Raw genomic sequence first — 22,057 nt, forward strand, 5'->3', positions numbered from 1 at the left:
AACACCTGAGTCTTGCTCAAAGTCCTGAGTCAGTCATCTCTGCTAAGGACTGTATTAGGGTGTAATATGCATTTTTTTTCCTTCAAAAATGAGAAATAATGAGGGACTGGTGGAGACTATATGGCTAAATTTGCTGCAGAAGCAGGAAAGGGAGCAGAGATGTTGCTTATATATCTGCAGATTTTGCTACTGTAAATAAAATGTCATTTATTTTCCTACAGCCTATATGAAGACTAGTAGGAAAATAATGAGTGATATTAATAGTCACATCTTCCAGTATTCCTTCTGAATTAAGTTTTTCTTAGTCTACCATATTACAGAGGTCAGATCACATTAATCTTACTGTCATGCATAATGCTACTAATACCAGTAGTGAATTAAATGACTATGGAGAGAGTTGTATGATCACAGGAATACTAGTGGAAGTTTTACCGAATAAAATTTAACTTATGATACCTTTTATTTTATATAACATATATTTATGTTGTTAAACATAGTAGATTTTCTATTAGAAAACTATATCTCTAAAATATGACATGAGACATGTAAAGAGTGCCAAGATTCTTTCTTTTTACTCCAAATGTTTTATTTCTCTGAATTAACTGTAGAAAGCCATTTCATGTGTAAAACATTAAACAAGCAAAAAGAGATTTCCTTTCATTTTCCTTTGCTCTTCAGAACTGTTGAGTTTAAAAGAAATTAGAATGGATTGGCTTTTTCATTTTCACTAGCTTTTTCAGTGTCCTTTACTTGTGGTTGTCTTTTAAGTTTGGGGGTTTTTTAGTCCATCATTTAATCTCCTAGAATAATGAATGCTATACTTCTTTATTTTCAGGGAAGAACTAGATCAGTTTTATTCAAAAGAAATATTTTCTGTCAACATTTCAGACTTTAGCTTGCTGTGCACTCTCAGTGTGTGTTGTCTAAGAAATTTCATTGATATTTTATGTCAAATAGTATATGCCTGTATATTTTTAAAATTATGATTTTTTCACAGTCAAAATATACTGGGCAGAATTCTTTACAGCAGTAATTGCATGCAGCGTCTAGTTTGGTGACGTTTTATTGCTGTGGTTTCAGCAGGAATTTGACTTTTATCCAAAGACTGCCACCCAGCAAAAAAGTTTTTGCCAAAAATACATTTTTAGGAAAAAATAAAATATCAGACTTCCATGCTTGCATTTTCTTTTTGGGAACACCTTTCTTGCCTATTCTCCAAAGGAGTAAACTTGATTGCCATATATTGTCCCACGTCAAAGATCATACTCTGTAACCAAAATCAAATAATTCTATCTTGCCCTTGCTGGAGAAATCACTGGAGCAAATGAGTTTAGGATTTTAGCCTTAGTAATTTTTTTTTTTCCTCCCCAGACACAAGGAAAAGTTTTCAGATCCAATGTTCATTCTTTAGACTTCTATACAGATTTTTACATATACATATAAAAATGTATCCATGCACATATACATGTATACCTGTCAACATTAAATTTGATCTTTCAGTGATATAAATTGTGATTATTCCTAAATAAATAAAATGGCAAGTGCCTTCCCTAATGCAACTCAACATATAGAAGAGGCTAGCAAATCCTGATTCATGCAAATCTGCAATGTGTGTTTGAAAGGACTTTATTGTTATGCTTAGTGTTTCACACCTTGTAAGGATCCTCAAATAAATTGCTTAATTGTGCTGAGGCCATAGGAGGACATGGGTTGCTCACTTTTAGAAAGAGTAATTAATCCAGTAAAGGGGTAGATATTTGTTAATTGTGGCTATCTGTTGAACCAGTTTGTTTGTTACAGTAATTTGTTTTTCTGGAATGTCAATTTTATGTTACTCTTTGTGGATCAAAACAACATGGGAAAAGTCAAGTTAATGAATTGTAAGAAATCATGCTGTAGTTATTTAGAAATGGGGAACAATATTTACAAGGAACCTCTCTACAATAATGCTTTCTAGTAGTATTTTAGAGGTGCTCAGTACTAAATACTGAAACTGCTTAAAAAGAAATAAAAATCAACTCATGAGTCACTTTTAACTATCATTGAATCTGTTTTATATCACCCACCAGGGTGACAGAGATATAAGTGCTATATTTCTGAGAAAGATTAGATCACACTCACACAAAGGTGTTTTTAAACACATATGTCATGTTGGTATATGAGACCCCTTACAGAGAATGATTCATGCTCCAAGAATGCCAGCTTCACTTTACACATTGTATCTTATATAATTTTAAAGTAAACAAGACTTGTCTCAGATGTTCTTACAGGTCCACAAGCAATGCATCACCAGGAAAGAGAGAGGAGGGGAGAGAAGGAGAAGAGTGCGGAATGAGAAGAGGGAGGAAGAGGAGGAAGGATTAGTATAAATAGCAAAAATAGTATGAGTCAGGAATATCACAAGCACCAGAACAAGTGGAATTTGTTTTCCAAGCTTCATTATAAAGAAGTTTCAGTTCCCCTTCAATATAATATGTGCCAAGAAAAAAAGAAGGGGGGGTGGGGGGTGGGGGGGGGGTGGGGGTGGGGGGTGGGGGGCGAGGCAAGAAAAAAGAAAAAAAAAAAGAAATCCGAACAGGACAAGGTGAAATATGTACCATATGTACCATATGCTATATATCATACTCTAACAAGTTAGAAACATAACAAAAAAAAGGACTTTTTCTCAAAAGGCAAGGAAAAGGACTGAAAAATATGAGAAAAATCTCCTGCATATCTAATTTGAGTTATTTTCTAAGGAACAGTATAATAGTGCAGACAGACACATGAACTCAAATGTAAACAGACATAAACTGGTTGTAGTCTTAACGATCATTTAAACAGGTTTTCCACCTCTGTGAAAAGGTGCCTGCAAGGCCAATTGATGCCAAAACGGCACAGAGTAACTGCTCAGAGACCAATTTTGTCTTTAAGCAGCAAAGGTCTTTATTTTGTGCAACGTTGGGGAACTAGGTGATTCGCACCAGACAAACTAGCTCCAAAGTTTTCAGTGAAAAGTTAGGTATTTTATACAGTTTTCATGAGAGGTTACACAACATCTTTACATACATACTCATTTGACTTTGACACCCAATCATTCCATTCACAACAGGTGGGATCTAGGTGGAATAGACCTTTCAGGTTTACTTTGTTCAGCAGTTTCCCGACTTGATGGTCTCCTTATCTCCTTCAGGTGCCCACCTTATCTTTTCTAATTATTCAGAGTACACTCCTTTCTCAACACAGAGCATGACCCAGAGCATTTTACCAAATTCATCCTGACTAATCTTTTTATTTTAAGACCTTGTTCTGTTTCATGATGATATTTGATATTTCATATATGTCTATTATGTCATGCTCTGCCCTTATAAAATTACATTGTTTCAAAACTTCCCAACAAAATGCTTCCCATTCTACCCAATAATAACTTTGTGGCAAGATATGCATTTCAAACTCTAATTCTTTTCTAATAATTGCTTACCTTAGCATTTTTGGATTCCTTTAACTCTGGACCGCCTATTTAACATTTTAGATTCTATATAAAAGCATCTAAAGATTTAGGATCTTCAAAGTACAAGTGTCTCTTCTAATCCTAAACTCCATTCTACTGTGAATTTTTTCTCTAACAAAAGGTGAAAGGAAAAAAAAGAAAATAATAAAAAAAATTAAGAAAATTACCTTAGAAATTGATTGTGCAATGAAAAGCATAATAACCCAAGTTTCTGTTGTTGTCAAATACACTATCACACTTTTTACAGATATCTTACACACCACAGAATAACAGAAATTATAAAAGGTCTTGACAGTACACTAATGGATTTAATAAGCTTCACAATAGGTCACAGTGGAGTAATTGGTTGATAGATGTAAGATTAATACTCAGAATTTTTAAACAACTAGAATTCCCAGTTAGTTGTAGAGGTATAAAATATATTTTCCCCTTAATCCTGATTCCTATGTTCCCAATGTTGTTAGTAGATTTGAGGGTTTTTTTAGTTGTGAAATCCAATTCAACCAGTCATATATATTGCAGTATTCTACACTGATAAGTGCTTGCAAAACTGAACCAATGGCTATAAAATCTAAATTCTTCAAGGAATCCTTGTGACCTCTATGCCTATTGCATTGTCTTTGTGCCATGTCAAGGGAAATTGTTAACCAGGACAAACACACTTGTGCATATGCATACATGCATATGCTGCAGCAAAGTAATTATGTTAATGATCTCATTCTGAAACAGTAGTCTCTAAGAAGTTCAAGTTTAAATATTGTGTTCCTAATATAAAGGATCTTTATAACTTTTATATTACCCTACTCCAGCATTGCTATGCTAGCAAAGACATACTTGACTGCTTATTTGTCCATTCCTGTCACCTATAATCACCTACAATCATCTTCACATTTTCTAAAAGGCCTTCCTTTCTTCATCTCTCTGTCTTCCTCACTAATGCATAAGGTCAAGAAATACTTGTAAAGTTAATAACATCCAGATAGTAAGTGTTAGTATAAATATTTCTATGTGATTTAGTTCTGCTTTTCTTTCTCTTACATAGTCTATCATTTTTATTACCACTTTTGGATTGGGCAGGGGTTCAATATTATTAAAAATATGTAATCAATGTAGGAGGTAAGACTTAGACTTAAATCCTGATAGTGTACATAAAGGATACTGTGAAATGTAAACTGAGCTTCTTGGTCCAAAGAAATATACTACTTTATTCATTTATTCTCCTGCAATTTTTCAGGGTGAGGAAGCTGAAGACAGATAGGGAAAGAGATTATTTTGGTGCTTTAATTTTAAGATTTCAAATAATAAAGGAAATTTAAAATTATGTGCCTTAAATCTAGATGCACATAAATACAAAATATCATAATATTTCATCCAGTAATATTAGCATGTCTATGTTTTGATTGCTGTCACAACTCCTGGTTGTCATTGTAGCTCTGGATTGCAACCACAGGAGGAATATTTCATACTTGTGTTTTCAATATTATATATATTATCACATTTACAGTATCAATCCTTTGCCTCTAGTATCTTAAAACTGTACTGTCATCTTCATTGTAAATCTATTATGGAAGGTTGCTCAAGACACTGGATATATATTTTATTTTATTTTCATTTAAGTGGAGATATGACTTGTTCCTGTTTATGAACTTTCTTGTGCATTGAAGATATTGTTATATGAAGACCAAAATGACAAATAAGAACTCTGAGAGGTATTTAACACCATGGGAAATGGAAGTCAAATCAAAAGTATAGAAGAGTTCTCTGTGACAGAATGGACTCCTTTGGGAGGAAGAGCATCTATATTGTGAAAGATTCTGAGGGCTCTCCAGGCATCATGATTTGGATTCCTACGATTTGCATGCTGACTGTATTTCCCTGTTGAAAACTTTATATATGAAAAATCTTTTATTATTTGATCCTTTTCCTGACCAATTCTCTCATGTTGCTCTTAGCTTTTAAAAACCATTTGGCTTTACTTCATAATCTTTCTTGTGCTCTTTATATTTTGTTTTATGTCTATATATTTATGTTTATGTGATGTTGTTTTTCCCCCCACTGATATCTCTCATTACTTTATTAGTTACCCACATGAGTCTCTTGTCCTTTCTTCCATTATTGTTTCTGAGTAGTGTAATATACTAATTTCAGATGTATTTGGATTTGCTTCCTTAACTTTTTAACATTTGTTACTTCTCTAACAGGAGCTCAAAATGACAACCCTGGAGCTTTGAACTTCCCTTTTGTGAATGTGGATATAACATCAGTAGGAGGGTTACAGGGTTACATCAGCTGAAGTTGGCCTCCATATTTTACACACCTAACATCTAACATAATATCCTATAATTCACTCCTTTAAAGTACTTTTATTCATGTCTCCAGATAGAAGAAATTATAGAGAGTGATGGAGGTTACCTGTACACTTATTTCTGTTATTTTTGTGATTATGCCAACAAAATATTTGCATATGTTGTCTTGTTTCCTAAAGAAGTAATTTTCATGTCTCCTTAAGAAAATGAGAATATATTGTTCCTAACTTCATCACTTATAAGGGTACTGAGATGTAAAATTTTGATTTTTTTCCTCATTTGAAATCAAGGTAAGTGCTGATGTTCTGGTCCCTTCTTTAACGCTAATCAATGCCATTAATTGTTAGAGAAGCCTCTGTGCTTGAATCTGCCACTGTCTTCTTGTATGACCTTAGTCTAGTTTAATGAGCTCCCTGACTGGCAATGTACATGACTTTACTGATAGGTTTCTGGTTTAAATTAATTCCATGTTAGTTGCAACTGAAAGTCATTACCACCTGATAGCTGTTCTGTGTTACTGTCTATGAAGATTACTTACGGGGTTTTATCTATCCACAGTAGTTGAAAGTGAACAGGTGATTCTATCCTTAAACCCCCAAAGCCAGATGGCATCCTTCTTAGTGGTGTAAGATTTGGAAAGCATCAGCATTGAATTCTCCCTCCCTCCACTGAAGTGACAGCAAGCTATTACCTGATAACAGTAGTTTTTACTCAGACTTGTGACACTGTGTCCAGGATGCCTCTCACTGTAAATGTCTTAAAAGTAATTGTAAAATGCTTTGCATTAGTCAGAACACTTAATAGGTTGAGCAAAACAAATTTGTTTGAATTTCTAGATTTGAAAGAACTTCTATGAAAAGACATATAATGTTTCACAAATAGTGAAACATCAATACTTTTTTCAGGAAGGCAATATATAAAAAAACTTTCCCAAGTGGTTTGATCAGAATCTAATTTTGGCATTAAGAAATTGCTACTACAGTAAAAAATTCTGTGGCAAAGAGAGTTTAAATTCCTGTGTTTTAATCTCCTACAAAATGTGCTGATACTATTTCATGTCATTTTACAAGTCTGATTCCCTGCTTTCGCCTCCTTTTCTCCAGGCTGTTACTGTTGAATCCAGCTGATAGTCATATTCTTCTTTAACATGACTGGTTTGGGGCAAACACCTTCCAGATATCTTCCTGTATTTGATCTGTAGGCGTACTATTTACACTCACATTCTTATCAACAGTTGTTATCCAGGTTATTTGCCATGGGTGGGCCATGCAGACACCACCATATCATGGACTTGTATGTTAGATTTGCTTTAATGATCATTTAATCGATCTTCCTCTACTGCAGGTAAAGCTTTGGTCCACAGACTCTGTCTTTAGACTCTGTGACCAGAAAGCAAAACTTACCAGTAAGTATTGAAGAAAAATAGAGTACCTTAACCTTTTATTTGCCTTTTGTCACTAACTCTCTAGCCCCACTGAGCAGCAGGACCATGTTTTCCCTGTCCTTCCTTTTCCTGGCAATGTATTTACAGAAGCCCTTTCACACCCTTCAGTGCTTTCAGCTCCAGTTGACGTTTGACTTTCCTAACTCCATTCCTGCAAGCTCAGGCAATGCTACTATATTCCTCCTAGGTAGCTTTTCTCTGCTTCTGCCTTCTGTGTATTTCCTTCTTGTGTCTGAACTCAGCCAGGAGTTCCCTGTGCAGCCATACTGGACTTTTTGACACCTACTCAACTTTTTGCACATTAGGATGAACCATCCTTGTGCACTGAAACAGCTGTCCTTGAAGATCAACCAAGTCTGTTGGGCTCCTTTGCCCTTCAAGGAAGTTTTCCATAGGATCCTAACAAACAGATGCTTCAAAAAAAATGAAAGCTGCTCTCCTGAAGTCCCACGCTGAATACTCCTATTGATCTCACTCATTTGTCTCAAGATTTTAAACTTCAACATCTCATGCTCACTGCAGCCAAATTTGCCCTTAGCCTTTCCATTCCAATCAGTTCTTATGTTTATTTGTGAGCAGCGAGGATAGCAGAACACAACCACTGACCATGATGCTTTCAGTTGCTTTAAGGAGACTTCCACTTTGTTTTCTTGCTCAGTCTTTAGCAGGCACCTAGAGCAAAATTGTTCTTGGTGGTCTCTCCTCTGATCCTGATCTCTAACTTTCCAACTGTGTTAACACCCTTTGGAAAGGGAAAGTGCATTGACGTACCTTTGTATGGAGTGTAACAACACCTTATATTTGCCTGTACTTTCTACAAAGCTTGAATACATCCATCTTAGCACAGTTGCTAGCAGTCTACCCTACCATTCCTCTGTGATCCCAATGAGATGAAAGCTCTGAACACATACAGACCTCTACTTGCTCCTGTTTGTTTTCCATACTGTGTACATTTTCATACAGGCTTGAAGGATGGTGCCCATTCACACTGATTTCTTAGAAATGTGGCAGCCACCTCTATCATACTGTATCCTGGGTATTTCCTCAGCTGCCTTTGGTACGTTAACTTCTCTTCAATATTTATTCACCTAGTCACATCTTTTCACAAACCTGTTATAAAACTCTCCTAAGTTACTGACTCATTAACTGGACTTTTGCCCTGCTTGTCAGCTAGATTCTGTCTCTCTTTAGCTGTTCTCCCTACTCAGCAAGGGTCTTGTGATTGTTAAGTGTAAGGAACCAATATATTGATAATTGCTTTAAACTTTGCTTAGTGCACAAATTCAAGTGGAGTTAAAAAAAAAAAAAAAAAAAAAAATCTGTTCTGCTCAACTTGGAGAGGAAATGAAATGAGCTGCAGCTGCAAAGTGTGCTGCAGTTTTCCTAACTCAGTAACCTCAAGGTGGTATAGGATGGAATGGCTTAAGATCTTGAAAAGGTGAGATCTAGCTACTGCTTCCTGGAAAAAAAGACTTCTGTGGTAACACAAGGCAACTGGTCGTGTGCACAGCAGGGGTTGCCAAAACCCCTCATGACCACCAATGAGGACCCCCTGCGACCACCACTCACACATTGAACTTGTGCAGGCACAGACTACACCCACCCTCACTTTGCATTTAAACGAGGCGTCCTCTTGAGAGCATGAAACAGAAATCAATGAAAGCTCAAGTGGGAGACTGAAGAAGACCAATAGGAGGGCACTGGATCCAAGGGTAGTGATATCTCTCTCTCTCTCCTCTCTTTATTGATTAGTGACCAGATCTAAGTAACAACATGTAGCACGGGACTCGCTTATCTAGTTATCGCCATTGAGCTATTGCATCTAACCATGTCTTTTATTTTGTATTAATAAATCAGAAAACTAGTTGACTGGTATCATTTCACCTTAATTCAGTTTGAAGGTGTCATGAACTTGGTTGTGGGTCCCAAGAAGAGAGAGATCATCCTAAACGACTCCTTTCAGGTCGTGACATTAAGCCACGCTCCTGACATCAGCAATGGCTGGGTAGCCAGGTACTGGCTCACAGGATGCATCCAATTTTTCCCAAGCCTTTCCATTTCAACACTGAGGCCAAAGAGACCATTACCTGCACCCCCCTGCCTTTCACACTAACCCTCTGAGATCTATGCTTACTGCTGATCCTCAGCAGGTTTCCCTTAACAATATCATTCATGGCCACATGGATGAGAGAGAAGGGGTCATAACCCAAGGGCTGGAAAGCATCTCCACAGACCCTTGAAAACTCATATTTTAATGAGCCTACAAACTATTTATACAAACGTCAAACAATAACGCTGATACTCAACAGACTAAAGTATCAGAGAAAAAATAAAAATGAAAGAAAAAGGAAAGAGGAACAGTTAAAAAGCTAGGAGAGATGCCAATCTCCAAGCTGAAAAAGTTTTATGTAGTAATACAGATACAAGAAAGAAAACAATTATAATAATCAGTACTTGTTCCAAAAGATATATTAAGTCATTTTCTTGAAAAAATAAAAATAATGAAAATATTTTCTATGACAACTGAAGAAGAGAAAAGATGTAAGTAGCAAGAAATAGCTTTTAACAATATTCCAGTGATACTTTCTGTTTAATTAGGCATGAAAAGAAAATAATATTTATGAATTATAACACAACTCGGTTTTACCATTCCGTTAAGGAGATGTTCTTTATATGAAGGACTACATTGGAAAATAAGTAAGATAGGTTTGGTAAATTAAATTTTTGTACAGAGCAATGCATTATTTTAAAATCCTTAACGATTTCAATCATTCAAACCCCAGCTGTGCCTCTGAAAAAAAAAAAAAAAAAAAAAGTTTAGTAAAATGGAAAACAGTCCCACTGATTTGATATATGATTTTTGTATACTGTGATACTACATACCACAAAAAAGTCTATAATACATAAAAAGGACCCAGCAGAACAACTGAAAAATGAGACAGAAGATCAAAAACTGGTAGTAGTTTGTGCCTCTCTTAACTCTTCTGGGCAGTCAGGTTCCTTCGACTGATGATATAAGGAACTTAAGGAGAACTATTTCACGGGGTTTCTAGAACCTCAGGGAAATTTGGTACCTAAGAGAGAGAAGCTAGTTCATACACAGAATTAGTCACTTTATTCTGCTTCTCTTGGAACATTCATCCTTATATTTTGAGTGCTGCATGTATTTTCATAAACTGCAATTCAAGTGGAATATTATCCCCATTTTACAGAAGTAAGCTTTAAGTGATATAAGGCAAAAAGATATTATTTGGGTATTTAGTTTGTTAGGCATCTATTTCTTTTTCGGCCAGACTTGTCCAAATATGGTAACATATTAAAGGATTTTCTATATTAAATCACAGTTTGCATTGAATTTATCTGATTTTGTGAATGCACTAGGAATCTATTAATCACTGTGTAGGGTGTCTGGTTGGGAAACCAAAAAGGAGGAATGCGAACAGTTATTGTGAGAACTTTTGGCTAAATAACTTGTTCTTTTATCACATAGAGGCTGAAGAGCAGAAGCAAATCAATACATGGTGGTATAATATTTTCTTCTGTTAGGAACTGCTGATTCACTAGGATTGAAATATTTTGGGAAAAGGCATCTCAGAAGCCAGATCTTCTTACTAACTCACCTTTTTAACTTAGAACTATCTTCCTTCTTAAGAAGTGATACCAGTATTTCCTCTACTCAGAAAAAGACATGATATAGAATGAAGAATGCATTAAACAAGATATTTCAAGATATGTAAGGTAAGGAATTCACGGAGTGTCTGTGCCATTTTCACAGCCTTGGTGAGACAATGTCTGGAACATGTCAATCATGCTCAAAAGAAATAATTCTATGCTGTAAGTGTCAAGACTAGGACTAAGATAATAGCTAGGACAGTGGAAAACCTGTGTAACAAAGACTGACTGAAAGAGCTTGCTCAGTGCCCCTCTACCACTGTACTAGTGATAAGAATGTTTTTAAGCTGTTCTCAAGTAGTCCTTTGAAATGAAGAATCAAAAATATCCCCAAAACTACTTTCATATTGAAGCTTTCTACATGTGTGTAAAAGAGAATAAGTGTCTTGTCTTCGATTCCAGAAAACTGGACTCAGTGTTCTATTCCAGCCATATGTCACTCATGATCCTTAGAACAGGCTTTGGTAAAAAGAAAAAAAAAAAAACCAAAACCAAAAAACAACAAACAAAAAAACCCCCAAAAACCCAAAACCCTAAACCAACAATGAAATTGAAATTTTATCCTGCATATTCTAAAAGTTTAGGGCTTGAGGGGAAAAAGTCTTTTACTGAGATTTTGCATGTGCACTTTCCAAGATTTGAGCAACAGCAAGAAAATAGAAAAGCAGAAATATAATTTTATTGACACCTACATGATGCTATCGAGCTTTCTTTTATATGGCTTTGGAATCTTGGCTTCCATTATACATATTGTGTAAAATTGTTTATTATGAAGATTATACCTTTCCTCTGCTTGCTGTTGATTAACCACTTTTGTTCTGATGGAGCTTTCTAACCATGCTACCCTCCCTCCTTTCCTTTCCCACTCTTGCATTCCCCTACATCATAAACCCATTCTTGCCCAACTTCCATTTTATCTAACTTCAAATCTACATCATAAACCCATTCTTGCCCAACTTCCTTTTTACCTAACTTCAAATCTTCCAGCCTTCATTTCCCTTTCCCAACTTTCTCTGAGTCCCAGTTATAACTTCCAACTTACCCCCTATTCTACACGGAGACCCATAATTAAGAATATACAAGAAGAAAACCTTGAGGTCATCCTGTAACTTTCAGCACCTAGCAACAGATTTTACAACATATCATTTAAAAAAAAATATTGTTATAATGGTCTGAGCACAATTTTTGCCTGATAAAATACCAGTCACTGGTTACATTAGTGACTGGTGACATCAAGGATCTCTTAGTGCTCTACCACTCTGATAGAGAGCATAGACATAGTTTGATTTGTGAGAAGTCTGACGGTGCTTAGTGAAAATGAAATCTTTAGCAGGTAAGTTACAAGAACTAGAGTTCCTATTAGCAAGTAAGAGTTGTAGGTTTCAAGAGTGGCCAGTACCTAGCTGATGCAAAAGGAACAATTGCCCCCTTGCAATGTGGTTCTCTTGCTCCAAACCATGGAAATACTAGAACTTCTTAAGAGGAAATCAGCCACATACTTTCATCAGGAAGAGAAATTATTTATTCATTACCACTTCCTTGGAAATGAATAAATAGTTTTCATTTTATTTTTCCATAGTTATCAATTTTTTAATAACTTTAAAAAGCAATGCAAACAGGCCTGCCTAAAATAAATGAAAATTGAAAAATGCTAGGAAAAAACTAACAAACTCAAGATGAGTGTTAGGTTCTAAGCTCTCAAACAATAAATAGGCTACTATAACCTTTGTGTCTGAAAGCATTTTCACACATTTAACTTTGTACTGGTTTGGGCTGGGATGGAGTGAATTTTCTTCATAGCATCTCACATGGTGCTGGCTTAGATTTGTGACCAAAACAATGCTGGTGACACACTAATATTTTAGCTATGTCTGGACAATGCTTGCACATCAAGTTCTTAGTTTCTTGCTCTGAGTCCCCAGTGAACAGATTGGGGGTGTGCAAGAATTTGGGAGGGGATGCAACCAGGCAGATCACCTAAACTAATCAAAGAGATATTCCATGCCATATAATGTCACGCTCATCAATAAAACAGAGAGGAGCAGGGGCATAGCAGATTAGCTGCTTCTTGCTCAAGCATTGGCTAGGCGTTGGTTTAACTATAGAAGGTGGTGAGTGATCGCTTTGCATCACTTAATATGTTTTGACTTGTTTTGCTTTGTTTCTTTCTTCTTCCAATTCTCCTTCAATTATTAACTATTTTTGTCTTGAACCATGAGTTTTGTCACTCTTATTATTCTTTTTGTCTTCCAGCATCCCCCTGGGGGTGAAAAGGGAAGTGAAAGAGTGTGAGGTCCTAGCTGCATACTAAGCTTAACTCACCACAAACTTAAACATACATTTTCAAAAAAAGGAAATAAATGTGAGCATTGTTAATAAAATATAACCTCACTAGAAGTACTTTCTTTTTATAAGTATCCCTTCATTCGTTTTGTGCACCAGACAGAAAACAATCTGCACAACCAATTTGAAGAGGAAGAATGCTAAGGCTGTCAAGCTGTTATGACTGAGGATCATCTGTACTAGAAGATGGAATGAAGGAAGTCTTGATTCTATTGGTATACTCTTGGTACTGTTACAAATGTGCACCAACAAGAAATGCCCATGGTCTTCATTTGACAGTCTGTCAAAGTACCAAAAATAAGAAAGAGATGTTACATAGCTTTCATAAAATGTTACTATGAAGTGTAATTAGAATGAAATGTTGGCGCAATAGACCTTTCAATAGTAATTTTAAATGATCCATGACCTAGGTTATTCTTTCTTTCTTTTATCTTTTTTTTTTTTTTTTTTTTTTTTTTTTTTTTAACTAAAAGACTTCTACATCCTAAGTGCACTAAGGCCATATCTGAATGATGTTACAGTTTTTTACATCTGTGTAGACTAACTACCTTTGCACAGGAAGTAGGACCCTGTGAAAGATAGTGGTAGAGTGCCAGGCAGGTGGAACCAGACCCAGGAAACACTCAGATCAGCTACTAAACACAGCTGTTTTAGAGTAATTATTGATTACTGTGAGGGTTTTTTGCCTGTAAAGTTTGAAAGAATGACTGTCTTTTGAGTATACTTTTCCTGTTCAGTGCATGAAATAAAAAAGTTTGAAGTTAAACTTTTTAAACTGCCTCAAGTGTGTGGACTATGCTGCTGCTTACCAGAATGGTGTTTTCATAAGATGGTACTGACAATATATGCTTTATGCCCTGAAAAGGTCTGCAAACATCTTATCAGGCAGAATTTTCTGCCCCTCAGCTATTCCTGCATTAATACTTGCCTGGGCTCAAGGTTATCGCCATCCAGGTATGTTTGGTATGTTCCTAACTGTATACATGAGGTCATTCTACTAAGTTAATTTACCATTGCAGATGTGAAAAGAAAGTATCATCAGACTTAAAAGTCTGAGGTAAAGAATTGTATATCAGGTATTCTGATATGTAGAATCTATTATTTTTTTAAAAAATGCTGTAGTGACCTTGTTTGCTGATTAAAAAGGAAAATAATTCTATTTCCGCCCCCCCCCCCCCCCCCCCCACTTTCTACAAGTCTTTTTTGATTCATAAGGAAATACAAGACCAAACTGTAACAATAATTGGTGCTACATGGTAAGCTCTGATGTGAATTTGAAACCACAAGGCAATATATGTAAGAATTATACCTATATGTAAGAATTTAATGTTTAAAAGAATTCTTGTCACTGTAAGGCAAAAAGATATTAAAAATTTATAAATAATGCAAATAAAATGCAAAGCATACATCTAGGGAGATATATTTTTAGGGTCCACAAGGTGACATTTTGGACATCATGCCTTGTTTTCCGTCATACTACATTAAGATAAACAAAGTTAGCAATCTTGATTTTGCAGCAAAGAAACTCAGCCTCATTACTTCTCAGTTACACTAGAACTGTGAGTTTCTGTGACAATTCCATTTGTATTGGTCAGAATGAAAGCCAACAAAGTAAAAGTGGATAACTGCATCTTATAATAAGTACAATATATTCTTATTCTTTGAGTACTAGTTTTTTAGATATTGCTATTTTTCATTAAAAAACCTATATAACTGATGTTTTGCTTGTCATCCAGCCCTGCTTCTCTAAATAAATTCCATAGTAGTTATCTGATTTATGGAAGCTTCACTATGAAGCCCCAGCTAACTGTCTCCTGACACATTTGTGAGCTACGTTCAACTACATGCTGAACTCCCTTGCAAGTCAATGAGAGTTCTGCACAAAATTTTAAAGGTGTAATGTAGCTCGAAGGTCACTTTTCTTTAAAGAATAGTAGTTTACTAGGAGAGCTTAACAAACTGAGCAGGGCATTCAAGCAGACAAAGCTTGAGGCAGGATTCAGTAGGCTCTAACAATCAATATTTCTGACAGCGCGTGGGGTGCTTTTTGCTATTTCCAGTAGCACACTTTGAACTTATCATATTGAACCCTGGTTTCAGTAAAAAGCAGATACAAACACCAGTTATATGTAATCTTTTATGGCATCAACAGCCCTTGTCTTTATTTTATCATGTCAATTTCCCATTCCTTGTATAATGAGTCAAAATAATTTCTATACTTTAAACAAAATACTATAAGATGTATTTACTGATTGATTGAAAACAATGTATGACACTATCCAATACCACAAAGCAACTCAGAAAAGGACATTTAATTGGCATACTGTGATTTATGGTAAGATGTCTGATGATCATAGAAAGAAGCAATCACGGTCCACAGCAATAACTGTGGAAATGGTATGGTCAGGTGGATGAACTGAGGGATTGTTAGAAACAGGTAATAAATTTCATGCCATATGAAAGACAGGTCCTTTTTATCATTGATAAAATATTCAGCACAACTTCATCCTGCAAGGTGCCAAGCACCTGCTGAGGCAGGCCTTTGCCTTCTGACTTACTCTCATTGAAGCTAACAGAAAATCTTTCTAAAGGTGTGGACATTCCTTCGAGGCACAGCTTTGTGCTAAAGGGTAGTTAGGCATGTTCCTTTTTCCAGATACCTAATTTGTTTAGTGGTTTTGCCACCTCAATATGTGTTGTCTCTGACTTACTTCTCTGTGAGATACAATGAGAAATAAAATGGAATGAGCCTGGACAAGATGTACAAAACATACTAATTACTGTTCGCTGCTATAGAATGCAACTTATAAACTATTTTAGAGTTTCCATAATGAAACTGTTGAATATTTTAAATAAAAAATATGCAGTGTATTTTCCTATAATTAACCCGGTTCTCAATGTTGGTAAGGTACCCTTTATGAGCCTTATATGCAGTTAGTAGAAGAGAGCTGCTCTGGAGACATCCAAGTTTCAAAACTCTGGACCTATCTAATACAATATATCTGTGTTCTTCCGGAGCAGAGTTCAGAGATGAAAAATAGGTACTCCTTCCGTTATTGCTCTTCAACGTCTTTATCATCTGTCATCAGAGCATCAAGTCTGTTACCAAGCAAGTTAAAAAAGAGAGACACAAAGAAAGAAATATGTTCATAAATATTAGGAACACCATTTCCCTGAGAACTTCCTCCTATGCTGTACACGTCATACCAATATTTAGCTGGTAAAGGCAGTGAATAAAATTTCATTCACTGAATCTCATTCAAAGATCTTATAATATATATCTCTATATATATCTCTATATATATCTATATATATATAAGATCTATAATATTTATCTCTAAAGTATCAAAATGGGGATCTTGAGAAAACAAAACAAAATTATATAACTTTTTTCAGTCTTGTTTGTACCATAATACACCATCTATATTGCAGTGCAGCCAAGTATACTGACCATATAATAGAAGTTTGAATTTTAGGGGGCAATGAACACTAATTTTTAATTTCTTGTAGAAACCAAGTGCTGAACAACTTCTTGCTTAGCTACTGTTCAACATGATCCAAGATACTTACTTAGCCTTCAAAATTTTTTACCTGCAGCTTGTGAACTAACATTCTAAATTAATAAATGTATAGTGGTCAAAAACATATAAGGACACTTATTCATGTCTTCGTAAGAGTTTGTTGGGTGAATCTGAGGGAAAAGTAAAAGGTTACTGGAGAACAGTATGTAGATAGGCTGTTTTCTCATCTTCCTTGCTTTAGCATCCAGTTCTCAAGGACTACCAGGAGCAGCAAATAAAACCTATTTCCAAAATACCTCATAAAACAAAAATATGTTAGCATTTGTTTTCAAGGTTGTCATTCTAGAGAGTGAAAACATCTTACTTTTTTAAAAGACCAGCAACTGATACTATGAATTATATCTTTCTTCTTTTCTTTAACCCTTTGAGAGGAAAATGTGTGAATTTTTGTTTTCCTCTTTTCTTTGAATCAGACCCAACTATGAGAGTTAATTTACCTGTAACTGTAATAATAACTGTAATAAACTGTAACTTACCTGTCGTACAGTAAATCGAATCAAATTACAAATGTTTTTGTAAGACAATCTATCTGGCTTTTTGATGGGTATACTCCAACACATTAATGCTGCTCAGGTTCTGTATTAGGGTTGTGCAAGCAGAAGTCATTGGATATTTTTTTTGAAATATGTATCCTAGCACTGGTTATATAAACACAACAAATAGCCACATTACTGCATGTAAATAAAAACTTATCCACTGATTCCCAAGCAACTTCTTTAAACTACTCTTTGGCCCAGTCAGCAAAAGGTATTTTCGAAGGGTGTTAAGACACTGATTAGAAATAGTATCTGCCAACAAATACATATAAATTAAGTGAAACAGTTCCAAATCATTTATATAAGTTTATAAATGGCAAGAACACCATTACCACCCTTTCTTGTCTCTTTTTCTCACATATCCCCCAACCGAAACTAAAACCTGTTTTAATAGGTGTTAATAAGTTAATAAACTGGATGTTTTGGAAGTTGTTTATATAGCAATACTGTTTGAAACATTTTCTGTGGCATACCTATCTTTATCTGTTATGAACTTAGGAAGATATTTTCAGACAGACACTGCCAGTATAGCACTGATGAAGCTATACTTTCAGTCAGCAAGGAGTTGAATGCTTGATCAGTCAGAATTAACCTGAACCGTGCTTTATATCCAGGTAGAATCATGACTTTCATTCTTAATTCCTGATTACTACACTCCCTTTCCCACCTGTATACACCACTCCTTTTCTGTGAAGATCTGTGTGAATAGCGAGGCATATGGTAGGCATGCAGATCTTGCTATAAAGTGACAATGTGTGCAAACGGAATCCAGAGAAATGGGATCAGTAGTGCGCTCAGTGTTTACAGTGGATAGAGCCAAAAAGAGCCTGGACAAACATTCAGGCTAGGCTTAGAAGGCTAAGAAATCAACCTATGAACATAATTTCTGTCATAATAAATCAATTTTCCTTTCTTGTTAGTCCAAGTTTTAAATGGTTATGTCATTTTAACATCTGCAATAGCACAGAAAATATTATTCATGTACTCTCTCTATATATGTATTCACAGGTTTTAACTTTGCAGCCTACGTACTTTTTCCTAGGTAATCATCCTTTCCATGATGATCAGGTTGGCCTGATTAAGGTGGTATACCCTCACTACAAGGATGAACAGCAGTCAGTAGTCAGACCTAAACTAATAATGTAGGATGAAAGAAGCTCGTTTCAAGTCAAGTAAGCAGAACCAGCTCCCAGAAGTCAAACATGTTCAAGCCAGTGAGCATTGTAGGTCTCACCACCTTCCCATTACAGATTCTGCATTGCAAAGGCATGGAAAGAAATAATTATTTGCTCCTAGCATTAAGAAAAGAAAGAAGGCAAATGCATTCATTTTCATCCCTTAAAAAAAAATACATGTATGTAGATCTTAAGCTAACAGGAGTTAAACACCAGTGAGCAAACTGTCTTGAAAACATGAATCATCCAGTTCATAAGAAAAATGAGGGTATGGATCATTACGAAAATATCTCAAGGCTCTGCCAAGATGTAGAAAACCGTAGAAGTCTGTTTTTATAAAATCTAGTAAACAGAAAGACATCACTTTTTACTTGAAAACCTCATTTCTTGCTAGTGATACCATCAGATTCTTTATTTCTCCACAAATCTCTCTATACTCACCTGTTACTCGTGCAAAGTTTGTAGCTTTATATTCAGTGTGGTACAATATAAAAACAAATATTTCTGCAACTATGTACCTGTGGTGGGTTGACCCTACCTGGCAACTAAACTCCCATCCAGTCACCACTCCTGACTCTCCCATGGGATGAAGGAAAGAACCAGACAGCAAAAGTGTGAAAACTCATGGAAATAAAGACAATTAAATAGGTGAGGCAAAGATATGTATGCAAATAAAGCAAAATAAGGAATTTATTAAGTGTTTGTCATCAGCAGGCCAATATTCAACCTGTTCCAAGAAAGCACGACCTTAGTATACGTAACAGTTACTTGGGAAGACAAACAGCATAACCATGAATATGCTCCCTTCCTCCTCCTTTCCCTGAGCTCTTATTGATTAGCACAATGTCATATGACATAGAATAACTTTTTGGTATTTTTTTATCAGTTCCAGCTGTGATCCCTCCCAAAATCTTGCTTACTTTCTGCAGGGTGTAGGGGGGCATAGCAGAAAAAGCCTTGATGCTGTGTAAGCAATACCTAAAATGCTTATGTGTTATCAAACACTGTTTCAGTCAAATACAATACGCAGCACCATTTGTTCTGTAATGAAGAAAATGAATTCCACCTCAGCCAGAGCCTGGTACAGTTATGGTACTTTTTTGCATGAGTTAAGTGAAGCACTCAAAGAGGTCCCCTCAGTAGGTGCAAGTTCTTCCTTGGTTTAGGTTGAGTCCCCTTTAAAATATTATATACACTAATATTTAACCCATCTTCTCACAGCTGGGGCTAGATCTGCTGATATGTAGTTTCACAGACCCTGCTGTGATCCCTACTTAAATACAAGTAACACACTAGCTGGCCTTATGTCCTTAAATACTTCTGTCTGTAGCAAATAATCGCAACTATAAGAAACACACCTTCCTATCTAGTTCCTTCACTACATCTTTTTACACAATGGAATATAATTTACCTATTTATAAATGCAAAAATTATTTCAGTATCACAAACTTTCTAACTGCTTTGGGACTTTCTCCTCATCCATGGAAAACTGTCAGGATGAAGCCAGGGCTGGTGGCTCCCTGGGACCAGGGACTGGAAGCAGCAGGAGCTGCCCTGGGGCCTGGCAGGGCAGAGCCCACAGCCAGGGCCTGTCCCACTGTCCAGGCCAGGAGGGGCAACCAGGGGCATGGGAGCAACCCCAGGCCCAGGCACCTCCTTGGGGACAGGCCGAGGTCAGGCTGGGACTTGGGCACCCAGGTAGGCCTAGCTCAGCATAGGCCATGGCTGGGCAGGGCAGGGCTGTGGCGAGCTGAAGACCATCTGTGCTGCAGCATCACTGGGGCAGGGGCTAACAGCCTTGGGGGCTGACATGGGCTCCTGGTATGTGGGCAGGGTCAGGGGAGGTCTCAGGGTGACTGAGCAGAGACCTGTGTCCTAGCAGTGCCCTCAAAGCTGTGACAAAATTTGTCTTTGCAGGTAATTTTATTCTTCCACTATTTCAGTCATAGTACATGTTCTCCTTCATTAACCATCAGAATGCGCTGCCTTGTGTCAAAGCAGCCTTTCCTTTTTTCATGAAGCTGCCATATGGAAATTTTTCTTTTCCTAAATTTAAAACAAATATCAGAATTCTGGGCATATGATATTATGTATGATGAGTTATGTTCTATATCCTATATTCTACTTTATGTACATGTTTTATGTCATGTATTACATGCTACATATCCTATGTGTTTGTGTGGAGGGTTTACCCTGGCTGACTGCCAGATCTTCAAACAGCCACTCTCTTATTCCCCCTCCTCACCAGGACAAGGGGAGAAAATGAGATTGAAATACTCATGAGTTGACATAAAGACAGGGACATCACTTATCAATCACAGTCATGGGCAAAACAGATTTGACTTTGGGTCTTCTGCACATGCTTGCAAGGGGAGTCTCTGCTCTGGTACTTGAAGCACCTTCTCCTCTACTTCTGTCACCTTGGTGTTGTCTCTGCTTTTTTATCATTCTTTTTGTCCATCACCCCTTCCTTCATCTGACATTTTTTTGCCCTTTCTTGAGCATGTTTTCCCTGAGGAGCTGGCATCTTGGGTGCTGGGCTCAACTGTCCCCTGTGGTGGGTGAGTTGGAGCTGGCTGGAACCAGTTGTGCCTGGCCAGAGGCAGCTCTGGCCGCCCCTCACAGAGGCTGCCCTGCAGCTCTCCTGCTACCCACAGCTTGCCACAGACAATGTATACACTGTCTAGAGTTCTGTTCAGGTTTTAAACAAAGACCTATTTTAAATTTAAATGTAAAGCTTTTGTTGGAGAGAATATTAAGCCAAATGGTTTCTACTGAATTTTAGAATAGAAAGAGGAAGAGAGAGGAAAAAAGAATGTTTATTACCTTTGCTGGATACTAATATTATGCTTGTCATTCTCATATTCATCAATCTTTTTGCCTCAAAGTGTCTCTGAAGGATCACAAAAATACAAAGGGAGATGTGTAGTTATAGTGCGCATATGCAGAATAAATACCTGACAGTAGGTTAAGTAGTAGAGAAGAAAGAATGGAAACTATCAGCCCACACAAAAGAAATTAAAATGGACAAAATGAAAAAGAAGAAAATTTAATGAAATATCAACAAAAAATAATAGCTTTTTTTTCCTTTCAATGTACGCTGCATCTTCTTTGTCTTTCTAAGCCTGAAGACAATACAACTTTGTTTCCCTCATTTTATGTAATATAGGATCCTTACTGTTTCCAAACACTGGGTAGTATCCTAGCCCTCATAAATCAGTGGGAATGCTATGATTTCTCATTCATAAAATCTAATTCTATCCTGTAACCATCTAGATGCCTATTGCTTAGACATTGTATTTAATATATTTTCTTTTCTGTATTTCTTTTCTATATAAATATATTTTCTTCTCTATGCAACTGTGATAACAATGCTAATAAATAGAGTTGTCCTGGCAGTCTTGTGCGATTGTGTGAAAACCTTGCAGACTTGTAAAAAGAAACTTACAGTATTCCATGCTGCATTCTATGATGGTTTTAGTAGCAAAACAAACAGAAATTATTTTTGGA

This window comes from Falco cherrug, chromosome 6 (assembly GCF_023634085.1).
Source record: "Falco cherrug isolate bFalChe1 chromosome 6, bFalChe1.pri, whole genome shotgun sequence".
Classification (NCBI taxonomy): Eukaryota; Metazoa; Chordata; class Aves; order Falconiformes; family Falconidae; genus Falco; species Falco cherrug.